The 12,962-nt window shown below is 36.5% G+C and overlaps 1 protein-coding gene across 12 annotated transcripts in view; it reads left to right on the forward strand.

The window, feature by feature from the left end:
- Nucleotides 1-12,962, forward strand: part of PARD3B (par-3 family cell polarity regulator beta) — a 1,110,743-nt gene that overhangs the window by 106,462 nt on the left and 991,319 nt on the right. The window contains exon 1 of one of the 12 annotated variants that reach the window (XM_081577748.1): nucleotides 3,808-3,891. The exons of the other annotated variants lie outside the window; for them this stretch is intronic. The gene's annotated coding sequence lies outside the window, so the exon portion shown is untranslated. Of the gene's footprint in view, nucleotides 1-3,807; nucleotides 3,892-12,962 lie in introns of those variants that run through there. 12 annotated transcript variants of the gene reach the window in all.

Genomic DNA, 12,962 nt, shown 5'->3' on the forward strand with positions numbered 1-12,962 from the left:
TTTCCCAATTTCCTGGGCTTCCCCAGTGGCCCGAAAGTTAAAAATCCTCCTGCAATACAGGAGACCCAGGTTCCATCCCTGGGTGGGGAATATCCCCTGGAGAAGGGAATGGCTAGCCACTTTAGTATTCTTGCCTGGAGAATTCTATGGACAGAGGAGCATGGCAGGCTATGGTCCATGGCATTGCAGAGAGTCGGACACAACTGAGTGGCTTTCACTTCCCCAAGGAAACTAGTATCCTGAATTTGTGACTATTACTTCTGGTTCCTCTTTACCACCTAAATACTATAGAATTCTAATATTTCAGTTTAGTTTTATATACTTACACATCTAAAATAGGCAACAAAGTAGATGAACATGTCTAATGACAATACAGTTACAATTCTGAAGCCCTCTGAGATGATGTGACAAAAGATTATATTTAAAATACACTTTATAAAAGCTCTCAAACCCAATAGGAAGATGGACCCATAAAACAGTGGGCAAAGATTTGAACAGACACTGAAGAACATGTTCAACATCACATATATTGACAAGGATGTGGAGCAACTAGAGCTCCCATCCATTGCTGTAGAAATGTAAAATGGTGCAACCACTTTCTAAAATGCCCTAGCATTGTCTACAAAGCTAAACATATGTTTACCATACGGACTATAGTTTTCACTAGTAAGTACTTAAGAGAAATGAAACACATATCTAAAAATAAATTTATCCATGAAAGTCTGTAAAGAGCTTTATTCATAATGGCAAAAGCCTGGAAATGGAAATGTATATCCAACAACAGAATGACACTGGTGGATATCCAGTGGTGGACGTATGAGCATATACATATATTTGTCAAAACTCTGAAGGCACACTTAAAATATGTGCACATTATTGAATGTCAATTATACCTAAATAAATTTCATACAAAATATATATTTTGTTTATAAAAATGAGATTAAGTTCTTAAATTTCTTTTTTAAAAACTATTTTTAAAATTTATTTTTGACTGCACTGGATCTTCTTTGCTCTGCACAGGCTTTCTGTAGTTGTGGTGAGCAGGGTCTATTCTCTAGTTGTGGTGCATGGGCTTCTCATTGAGGTGGCTTCTCTTTTTCTGCAGCATGAACTCTAGAGCACAGGCTCCATAGTTGTGGTGCACAGGCTTAGTTGCCCCGTGACATGTGAAATCTTTCTGGACCAGGGATTAAACCTATGTTTCCTCATTAGCAGGCAGATTCTTAACCAGTGGATCACCAGGGAAGTCTGAGATTAGGTAATAAACTAATGCCTTAAGTACATACAGTTTATATTGTTGTGAGTGTAATCCCAAAAATGCATTGAAAATTTAAGAAGCAGCAGCATTTTCTAAATACCTGAATAGCCTCAAAAAAAAAAAAGTCCATTAAAACTTCATGATGTATACATCTTTGTACATTTAATAAAATTGGCCTTACTGTTTTGTAGTCAGCATATCCAGATACACATAAAAGCTAAAAGTCCTTTTAAAAGTATAATTATGTGCACGTAATAATAGAGAGTAATGTGAAGAAAGACTCTAGGGTTATATCATGGAACTTAACTACCAGATCTTCTGCTTTTTTTTTTTTTTTTTTTTTATATCTTCTGCTTTCTAATCAGTCACATTATTTTCACCTTTTAAGGTTTTACAGCTGTTAAGTCATGTTCTGGCACTCTCTCCCGTCCAAAAAACTGTAATTTAGCATCAGGTATATATCGTATTTAATTACCCACTGTATATTTCGTCTCTGTGGCTTGCAAATCTGAAAAGTATTTGTTTATATTTCTAAATTATGTCTTCAAATTACAACTGGATATTGCATATGATAATAGAGTAGCTCTCTGGGTTAGAGATAATACAGTATGACAATTTTTCTTCCAGCCCTATTTCATATGACTTAGAATAAATCTTAACTTTTTTCAGTTAATTAGAAAAACACAGATTGAAAATACAACCTCCATATAAAACACAAAACATATATATTACATAAAAACAATACCTTTAAATAAAACTTCTGATTATAAAATGTGAGCAAGCCACAAAGTGGGAACATATATTGCTGACACAACAGTATCCAACAAGGAACAGATACCTAGAATATATCAATATAATGCATGCCTTAAAAAAATTGACAACCCAATAGAGAAGTTTTGAATAAAAAACTTCACAAAAATGATATGCCAAGAAACATGTAAGTACTCAAGTCTATTGATTATCAAGGATATAGAAATTAAAACTACAATGAGATACCACTATACATTTATCCAAATAGCAAAAGGAATAACTCTAATATTGAGTGTAGACTAGAATGTGGAGGAACCAGAACTCTGATGATGGAAATGTGAATTGGCACAGCTAATTTTTCAAAGTATTGTCATTATCTGGTGATGTTGAAAATGAGTATAATTTTCTGATTCAGTCATATGTTAAGGAAAGTAGTATACATATACACTGGGATACATGTGTAAGAATGTTCATTACAATCTTGCTCATCGTAGCCCCAAACGGAGAAAAATGCAAATGATCATCAAGATAATGGGTAACTAACATCTGTTGTACTAATGAGGAAATTTCATACAACCATGAAAATGAGTGAACTATACTCTCATGCAGTAACATGAATGAATCTCACAAACATTTTTGAACAAAAACATTCACAAAAAATTCCATGAGTGCATTTATGGAGGGCTTCCCTGGTGGCACAGATGATAAGGAAACCACCTGCAATGCAGGAGACCTAGGTTCAATCCCTGGGTTGGGAGGATCCCCTGGAGGAGGGCATGGCAACCCACTCCAGTATTCTTGCCTGGAGAATCTCCATGGACAGAGGAGCCATGAATTTTGATTTTATGGGAAGTTCAAAAAGCTTGTCAAATTAAACAAATATTGAACTCTGTGCAGGCAGACATCTTGGAGATATTGTGGATTCAGTTTCAGACCTCTGCAATACAGGAAATGTTGCAATAAAGTGTTACGTGATTTTTGTTTGTTTGTTTATTCACTGCAGAAGCTAATTTCTGAAACGGTATATTTTTTCACAGCTCCTAGCAAGCAGAACAGATTATCCAGTACATTCAGAGCATGATTCTTAGAGACTTGTCTCACAGAAAAAGATCAGAGATTTGCTGCAGTGGAATAGCAACTCCAAGCAAGCAACATACTTTCTCTCCTTGAAATAGGTTTATTGCCTTTACTCTTGGTTGTACTCACTGTAGCTCTTATCTGGGAGTAGAAGAGAACCCTCATGTCTTTAGAGATGTATTTATTATCACTTCATTTGTTAGAAATATGGATCTCCTACTGTGTTGATTCTCTTTAGTTCTGTAGCTAAATTCCTTGTCTAGGTATCAATAAGTCACTCCTCCAAGAGAACTCTCTCTGTTTTAAGCCACTTTTACATTCAAGGCTTTAGACTGTCCAGTTCAGTCAGCTCTCACTTCTTCCTAAAGTCATGTAATCATATTGCCTAAATTTCCATGTCAGAAATACTTTCCCTTTTCTTATTCAGAGCCATGCCTGTCTCTCCTAACCCAGCTTATCTGTTTCCCACAAGATGGACCTCCTTGCCTACATTATTACCTGCATTGTGCCTCTGTTGCTTCCCAAGTGGAACGGTCATTTCATCTTGCAGAATTTTTAAGCACCCTTTTCTTGTGTTTTCTGAAGTTATACTTCACTTGCTCAGTTTTGCTCAACATGTATCAGGCATCTATATACAACATATTAGAAGCTGGGGGGAAACAAAGATGATTATGATGTAGTCTTTGAGAAGATCATGACTTAGGATATGCCTGTGCTTAACTGTTCTATGAGGTGATGAACATTATGCTAACAGGAACTTTGGGGACACAGAAGATGTGGTAAAATCTGTTATTAGAGACTTGAAGGTCAGTATGTGTGTGTGCTAAGTTGCTTTGGTCGTGTCCGACTCTGTGATGCCATGGACCATAGCCCATCAGGCTCCTCTGGCTATGGGATTCTCCAGGCAAGAATACTGGGTTGAGTCACCATTCCCTTCTCCAGGGGATCTTCCCAACCCAGGGATTGAACCCTAGTCTCTTGAGTCTTCTGCATTGGCAGGGGGATTCTTTACCACTAGCACTCTTGGGATGCCATGTCTCTATTAGGTAACAAATACAGAACAAAGTATCATAAACTCAGTAGCCTCAATTGTTGTCTACTAGTCTTTGAGCCAGCTAGGATTTTCTGGTTTTGAGTATGTTTACTCCTGAGTCTACAGTTAGCTACGGCTTAGGAACAAATGTGTTTCTGCATGTATTTACAGGCCCATTTCAGGTATTGGGGCGTCAGTTGGCCGTAAGCTGGTCTAAAACAGATTTAACTGGTTTAGAAGACTTATTTCTGATGGTTTCTCCTCCCTTAGCAGTTTAGTCTGGACTTTTTCTCATGGCAAGGCACCCTTCCGAGGAACAAGCAGAAATACACAAGGCCCTTGGAGGTCTAGGATCAGAACTGGCACATGATCAGTTGGCCAGAGCAACTCACAAAACTGGCCAGTAGTCAGAGGGAATGGACACAGACTCTGCCTTTTGATGAAAAGTGCTGCCGAGCTGCACAGCCAAGATTGTAGCTTTTGTAGGTGAAGTAGGACTGTAATTTGGGTCACTTTTACAATCAACCTACTATAGTACCACAAAGGAAATAACATTTTAATTTAGCCTTTCATGGGTAACCAGTCTTCCTTGAGGTGGCCAAGATAGTAGAAGGCGTTGAGCATGGATATATTGGGAGTTAAGATGGTAAAATATTAAGTATGAGCAAATTTTATTTCAAATTTGTTCCTGATATAGTATTTTGTGTTAGTGTGTTTTTGTTTTTAATAGCTCACTGTTTAGAGTCTGTTTAAGGATGAAGATATCTTAGGGCGGTCGTTCATAAATGAGGAAATACCTAGAAATGTTAAGTGACCCTTTACGTTGTAGTTCTCAAATCACTCTTGACAGAAGTAGAATTATTGACTCGAATTTCCTCTTTCTGGGCTGCTCTTCAAAAGCACTGTCTGTATTTCCAATTTTACGTTTCATGTATGGTTTTCCAGTGTGCCCTCCCTTTTAACAAGTGAAGTATTATTTTGTAGAGCCCCTCATTGTAGGCTGACCAGAGAAGCGTGTGCCCATAGTGAGGGCAAATACCTAGCCATTATGTATTGAGAGCCGGTAAGCGTTAAACAATTTAGATGGTAGTGGCTTCTGTGTTGTCTCACTCTGCAGTGTGTGCCATTGTGTTCTAGGCACAGTTCTGAGTGCACAGCCTGGTCTGTCCAGGGTAAGAGAGTGATGTCTCTGAATACCCAAGTGAGTGCCTTAGTCTTATTAGTAATTTTAGAGCTGCTGCTTCTTGAGGACCCGGGTCAAGTGATTGTCACAGACTAAGTTTAGACAGCACTATTTGACCATCAAATTCTGTTCCTCTCACTCCTCGGTTGCTTCTCTTGTCAGGAATATATAGAGATCGGGAGGAGAAAGAGAGGGAACTATTCTAGGTGTGTTCCTTATTTCACACTTAACCTTTGTTTCCTACTTAGGGGAACTATAATTTGTAACTTAATTCCTTCTGGAGAAACCAAAGCTCAATAAAAGAAATTGGAACTGGGTTGATAACTTTATGAAGGCTGTGTACTTCAATTTTTTAAAAGCCTGGTTTTCATAGATCATCCGTTGTCAAGTAATTACGTAAAGCAAATGAAAGCATGATCACCTCCTTACATGGGAATATTTGATTATACTTAAATAGAAAAATGAACCAAAATACATCTTCACTATACTTAATTTTAAGTGATGTCTCTGATCATAATTTTTTGCCATTATATTATTTTGAAGATATACTTTGCTCAGTGATGGATACATGCTGCTCACTCAAGGAGCTTTACAAAATTCTTGTAAAACTTAAAAAAAAATTAAGAGCTTTTTGATAGTGTATATACATATACAGTTGATTTTTGCAGTTTCTATATTTTTTTGGTGTTCAAGAATTTACAGACACCTCCATGTGCAAAGCCCCTTGTGGAAGCCATGAATGATACAGTGGTGACTGAGACCTGAGCCAAAACTATTGGGCAAGGTAAAACAAATGTGCACCTATTACAAATGTTCAACTATGGCAGATCATTTTTATGACTGATAAATGGCATTAATTTTCTAGTTTTGCATTTAGGATATGCTAAAATTTTATATTTTGACCTTTATTCAAAGATACCTTGAAGACTGAAAGTTAAAGACTACCTTAAAATCACGTAAACTATTGCAGAAGAGAGCAAGCCAACTAGAGTTGCCAGCTAGTGTAGAGTTGAATCTTAAGTGTGGAGTTGATTTATACATTTTCTTTCACATTCCCATAGATATAAACCACCTACTTTGTTGGATTCTGCAGGTTAAAGAACATAAAAAGTTGAATTAATTATTGCTCCTAACTTTTAAAAACATCTCTGGTCTTAGTATATAAGCGGCCTGAATAAAAAATTCTACGAAAGAGTCTTTCTTGGCAACTACTATGCAAGCCAGAAAGCCTTTTGTGAAAATGAGTGACTTCTTTTTAGTCACTTACCTCACAGCTGAGGAATGGTGAAGGGGAAGATGTTGACTAACTTTCAGAATATGCATTCAACAGTTTTTGTCTTTGTCTTTCAAACCTTGGAGAACTAACGCACATGTTACTTACTTAATAAATGCCATTTTCATCATTAATTAGATTTCCAGAAATGATGGGCAAAGCTCACTAAAGTTTAAAATTTTTATTCATTTCCATTATGTCAGCTTCTTGTGTCTCCAGGATCCAACAAAACCATCATATTTAAAGATTCCAACTTTTATTTCCAAGTCACAACCTGCTATTACCAATGTGTCCATGAGTATTTCATTCTTTCCTAATAATGTATGCAAAGAAATAGTCAAGACCCAATCAATCCTTAAGATCTTTACAGACATTTAAAAGTGTGCAGATATTAAAATGCACCACCTTGGTTCCATTTCTTTGATGGTATATATAGTAAATATATCTCAGTCCTTGAAGGCTTAAGTGGCTAGGCCAGCTATCTTACTGCTCCAGGTGTTTTAGCATTCTCTGGCTGTAATAGCAGTGGTGAGACGCTGAACTCAGAAAATGCAGTGTGACTGCTTTATTGAGTTATCATACGTTCTTGGCCTAAAACGTGATCAAGGTAGTGATTTTAGCTCTCTGATATTTCGTTGGAAGAAACCTAGTAATTTTGACAAAACTGGACAATTGTTTTCTATTACATTAATGTTTGGCCCACAGAGATAGCCCTAAAGTCATATATATATTTATATATATAATGTTTTGCATCTCAGCCTGCACTTTAGGTAACTGACACTGGTGAGAGGGATCTCCTGAGATACCCTGTATGAAACATCTGGCAATGCTGGGTGTTTTTTAGCTGAATTACTGGTGGACATGGAAATCAAATGAGTGAGGTGGGTTGCATGAGGCAATAAGGAGCTGTGGAGACTGGCCAAGTGGAAGGTAGTCTATGTGTGTGTGTGTGTATTGTGTGTGTGTGTGTGTGTGTGTGTGTGTGTAGAGTCATGGATCACATCGAACTCATTGCTTCAGGCTAGAATGCAAGCCCAGTTTTGACAGGTTGTATGATTTCTGCACCCCCCCACTCCCCCCCCCCGGGAGCTGAAAAACCAGATTTTCTTGCAAAACTTCCCACCTTTAAATTACTGCACATGTCAAAGAAAACACTTACATAAGTCAGGCTGCGTTTGCACTATGCTCTAGACTTCCTATATGTCGATAGTGGCCGTGAGACCATTTGATCATCTTAAATACTTTCATACATTATTTAATAACATTAAAATAACATTAATCTGTCTGTGTAAACAATGGGTACTACTTACAAAGAAGATTCCAAGACAACTGCGTAGGTCTAAGCCACAGTTTCCATTCACACTAAACATAAGCTGGCAGCCATTACTGTTTAATAGAATTCTGGCATTAGTGCCATTCCCTTTCTAGCATTGGGAGACTCTGAGCCAAACCTGTTTTCTAAGTGAGGGCTAGAGAGCTCTGTGGTTCTACTTGAAAAAAAAAAAACCCCTATGAATAACTCACCTCTAACCATAAATGTCCTAGCATGAGGAAGAGGTGTGAAGGGCTTGCTGTTAGCTCTCAGTGAGGTCTCTAGATAATGGACTTCCTTTTCATCTCTTCTCCTCAGGGAAGATGGCATTCAACAAATGTTTATTGAGCACTGGACCTTCTAAATTATAAATTTCTATCCCCTGTGTTGTCTCTCTTTGTCTGAAGGTTTTCTCTTTCAATCAATAGTTTCCATTTCAACCATGTTTATTATAGCAATTAACCATCTCCTCCTAACTGATCTTTGAAGTTTTTTCAGAAAAGCAACAAGCAGATCCTTCCATGTCTCCTGAAGAGAAATGTCTTTCTCTCCCATCTGCAGCCATTGAACATTCAGAACAAATAGTTATTTTATAGAATATTTATTGTTGGCCATCTAATATGCAAAGTTGGAGATGAGTATGAACATAAATAAGATATAGAAATGTATGCTTTTTCCAAAAGACTAACTTACTGTGAGGTCAGTACTGTCTCTGGAAGAAGTTTAGATAATGTATAATAAATCATTAGTGGATCGAGCCAATATCTAGTTAACAATGATCTGCACTCTGTACGGTTACAAAAATGTATTTCTGAAGTGATTACTCCTGTGCTAAACTTTGATCCCTTATATAAGTTGCTTCTTTTTGTGTTCAGTGTTCCACCCCCACCATGAAATTTTTAGGACTATAACTCATAAATTTCTACTAATAATAGCAATTGTATGATGTTTCATAATTCCTTAAGAAAAATGCTACCAAAATCTAGCTTGCTCTTAACTCCACACCTTTAACTTTAAAGGAGGAATGAAAAAAAAAGAAAAAACAAATAAAGGAGGAATGAGTGAATTTATAAAACGTGCAGTCTCCCTTTGTGGGATATGTCATCAATGAAGCCATTAATTGTCAGATTGTCATAGGACTTTGGGAGCAGTCTAGTGTGAGTTTAAAACCCAATTTCTTTCCTTCCCAGAGCCTGGATACTCTCTTGGGGCTGAGTGATTGTTGATGCCTTGCCCAGTGAGCACTGCCAGCTAATTGCGCTGTTGCTTCAGGTCAGGACTTGTCGAAGTCAGGCTGGTAGTTAGTGGTTATCTTTCAGAGGAAGAACTGGGCGATGCTTCTGTTGAAGCCCTTGGAGTCTCCCTAGTCCAAGGAATGAACTCTTAGCTGTGGTTTGCTTTCCCTTAAAACATCCCTGAGGCTCCAATACTTTGGCCACCTGATGCAAAGAACAGACTCATTGGTAGAGACCCTGATTCTGGGAAAGACTGAAATCAGGAGAAGGGGATGACAAAGGATGAGATGGTTGAATGGCATCACTGACTCAAAGGACATGAGTTTGAGCAAACTCCAGGAGTTGGTGATGGACTGGGAAGCCTGGCCTGCTGCAGTTCATTGGGTTGCAAAGTCTGACATTACTGAGTGACTGAACTTAACCGAAAACATCTCTAGACAAGATATTTAATACTCAAACCAAGTAGTTCATTACTGGAGGCTGAAGGAGCAGTGACCACCAGGCATCCTTCTCTCATCTCCATTTGGAATGCAGGATTTTGCTCAGGGGTTTTCAGACATTTGGTTTCAGAATTTCTTTGGTATTTTATATCCTTGATGTCAGTGGGCTTATATCTGTGGTTTATATTTATCAATATTTTGATTAGACACTAGAACTGAGACATCTAATGTATTTTGATTAGACACTGGAACCGAGGCATCTAATGTATTTTAAAAATTTATTCATAAATGAGCCGATTTCATGGTTAATAGACACTTTTCTGAGAAGTAACTATTTTTTTTAAAGTATATATTTAAAACAAAAACTCTTGTGAGGAAAATATTGTTTTACCTCTCACATATATCTTTAATGTATAACTTAACGGAAGACAGCTGGACGGTCAGATCTCTTTCTGTGTTTAGTTCGTTTTGATATATTCTTTTGGTTCATGTTTATGAAGAAAACCTCACACATATATGTAGTTGGAAATGGTATATATTCTTCTTTGATATTGTACCAAAACTTGACAAGTGGTAGCTTAAATGATTTTTTGCAAGGAGAAAACTGAAACCATATCAATGAACTTTAAATATTGTGCTAAAATCCATTGGCCTATTGTGTATTTTGGATGGATTATTTTTCCTCATGTATGATTTCATAACATTATTCTTTGTCCCTTGGAAAATATTGGTAGATGTCATGCAGGTCTTCCAGATGTTAGCATAATCTCATATGATATCAGATTTATCATATTAATATCGCCACCATTATTGTCAGAAAAGTCTTTTAAGTGTTGGGAAGCTGTCAAGTTTACTGTGGTCAGTATAAGTCATCTGAAACTCTAGTTTTCATCCCAGAGCTGGAGTTTCATTATTGATCATAAATGCTATTCATTTTCCTTGAAGTGACAAGCTTGCTTTATTTTCAAGAAATTGTCTTCCAAACACTAAAGTCTGAAAATCCAGTTTGTCTATCAGTCATTCTTTCGTGTGAAAATACTGTTGCCTGATGGCAATTATGTCAGCTTTCAACTTGATTTCACAAGTTCTTTTCCTTAGTACAGTCATCTGTCATAAGTGCTTTATGGATGTTTTCTGTTTTGGCACACAAAATATTAGAGATGTATATTCAAGAGTTGAGATTTAATAATAGTTATAATGCTTATTGTATCATCAAGGATCTTGAGAGAAACTCTTTTTTTAAGCTGAGAATGAGTGGTAGTAAAAATAAAATAACTATTTATAAGATATGGGGCCTCTTTACCCATCAATCCCAAGGCCAACACACTAAATAAAGCAAATAACATCATAGAATTATTGTGGCGGTAGCTGTGACTTTCTGTCCCCTGAAAGGTCTAGGGGACTCCCACAAGTGTTAGAACTACTGCTCTAGTACATATGTTTTATTTTCTTCAAATAATTTATTTGCTTTTTTTTTATATTGAACTATAGTTGATTTGCAATGTTCTGTTAGTTTCAGGTGTACAGCAAAGTGATTTAGTTATATATATATATCTAATTCTTTTTCCAATTCTTTTCCCATTTAGGTAAGTATAGGATATTGAGTGGAGTTCCCAGTGCTGTATGGTAGGTCCTTGTAAATTCCTAGGTTGTATTATCAGATTTGCATTCATACCTCAAAACCATTAAGTACCATAAAGAAGCAGAGCTATGCTACTTTTTTCTCCTTTATCCAAGCACCAAAACTAAGCAAATAGTTACCTATACATTTGCCGCATTTTAGTAATTCATCATCTCAGTTTACCATTTTGAGTAGGTGACATGATCTTAATCTGAGCTGTTCCCAGCCTGGTCCTGCCTGTGGACTTAATGCATCCCCTTTTGTCTGTCTTTGCCTGTCCTGCCATCCTGCTATTCAATTGTGATTTCACTCATCTCCTGAGGTTCCCCATAGTTTAGCTTGAGCTCTGTATCCTTCTAATGAATTTTAATACTTTGGTGAAAAATATCACCCCTATCCCTGGTTGCAGTATCAGTACTTAATGATATTTGCTGAATTTACATTCATACTGTGAAACAGAAGTGTTAAGGTCAAATATATTTCTGGAAGCTAAGCTCATATCTGTTTTTCTAATAGGTCTACTTATTACCAAATAAGGAAATTATTCCATTAGTTTGTTTTTATTTAAATATATAAACATGAAACTGAAGGCAGATGGGTAAGCTGTAATACGCTTGAAATATTAGGTTAGACCTGAGCTTGTTGTTTCCAGACGTGGTTTCTTCACTCATAAGCTCTTGGATCTTCTATGAGATATACTACCTCTTTAAGCCTTACTTTCTTGTCTGTATAAGATTGTTATTGTTAGTAAGCTTACCTGTAAAGGTTGTAGTGAAGATTAATCTCATTAGGTGTAAAGCAACTTCTATAATGTGTCACACACAGTAGATAACAACTGCTTTTAAAATAATAATAATTATTACTATTATGATAATTTGGGACTTAGACATTTAGCAGTCCTACTGTTAGCTGTTATATACAGTTACATTTTCAGTAGAATGAAATTATAGAAACGTGTTTTTTGGCATGTGTGCATTAACTAAAATTGTGAAACACATTTTTAAATGTCCAAGCCATGGACAGCAGATGAGAAACAAAATGCACACCAATCTTGTTTTTTAACATTCAGACATGACAGAAAACAAGCTCATGTTCAAAAAATAAGGGCCTTAATTGGATAGAATTTTTGATTAATAATCTGAGGCTGATATTGTTGCTTTGATGTATTCTAACCTCATTGCTATCTAAAAACCTTGCTCATTGGTTAATCATACCAACAGATTTTTACTCTAAGAATCTCAGTTCTTTTTTGGAGATATAATTGATATATTAGTTTCAGGGATACAACACAATGATTCAGTATTTGTATGTATTGTGAAATCACAATGTCCCGTTAACATGTACCACGATAGTAAAAAATTGTTTTTCCTTGTGATAAGAACTTTTAATATCTAATCTCATAAATTTCAAATATACAGTGCAGAATTATCACCTGCAGTCACCATGCTGTATGTTCTTCTACATCTCTGAATTATCTGCTCTATACTCAAATCTCAAAAGTAGATGAAAAGGCAGACAGTATTTGGGTTGATAAAACTGAATATGGAAGAAAGCATCCGTTGCTTGCTCTCAGGTGTTAGAATCATTAAAGTAATGGAGAAGTACCTATATTGTTTTCATCTGAAAGTCTCTACTGTGTTATATACCAAATAAAGTATAGAAGTTGTGGCCTGCAAATACATAAAGCAAAGAAAATTCTTGTCAGCCCATGTTACTAAAGGCTCACCACTCTCCCTGTAAGTTAGTCATTAAAGGCAAACTTTTGATCATTTGTGCAATG

Source organism: Giraffa tippelskirchi, chromosome 3 (assembly GCF_054371585.1).
Source record: "Giraffa tippelskirchi isolate mGirTip1 chromosome 3, T2T-mGirTip1v1.2.pri, whole genome shotgun sequence".
NCBI lineage: Eukaryota > Metazoa > Chordata > Mammalia > Artiodactyla > Giraffidae > Giraffa > Giraffa tippelskirchi.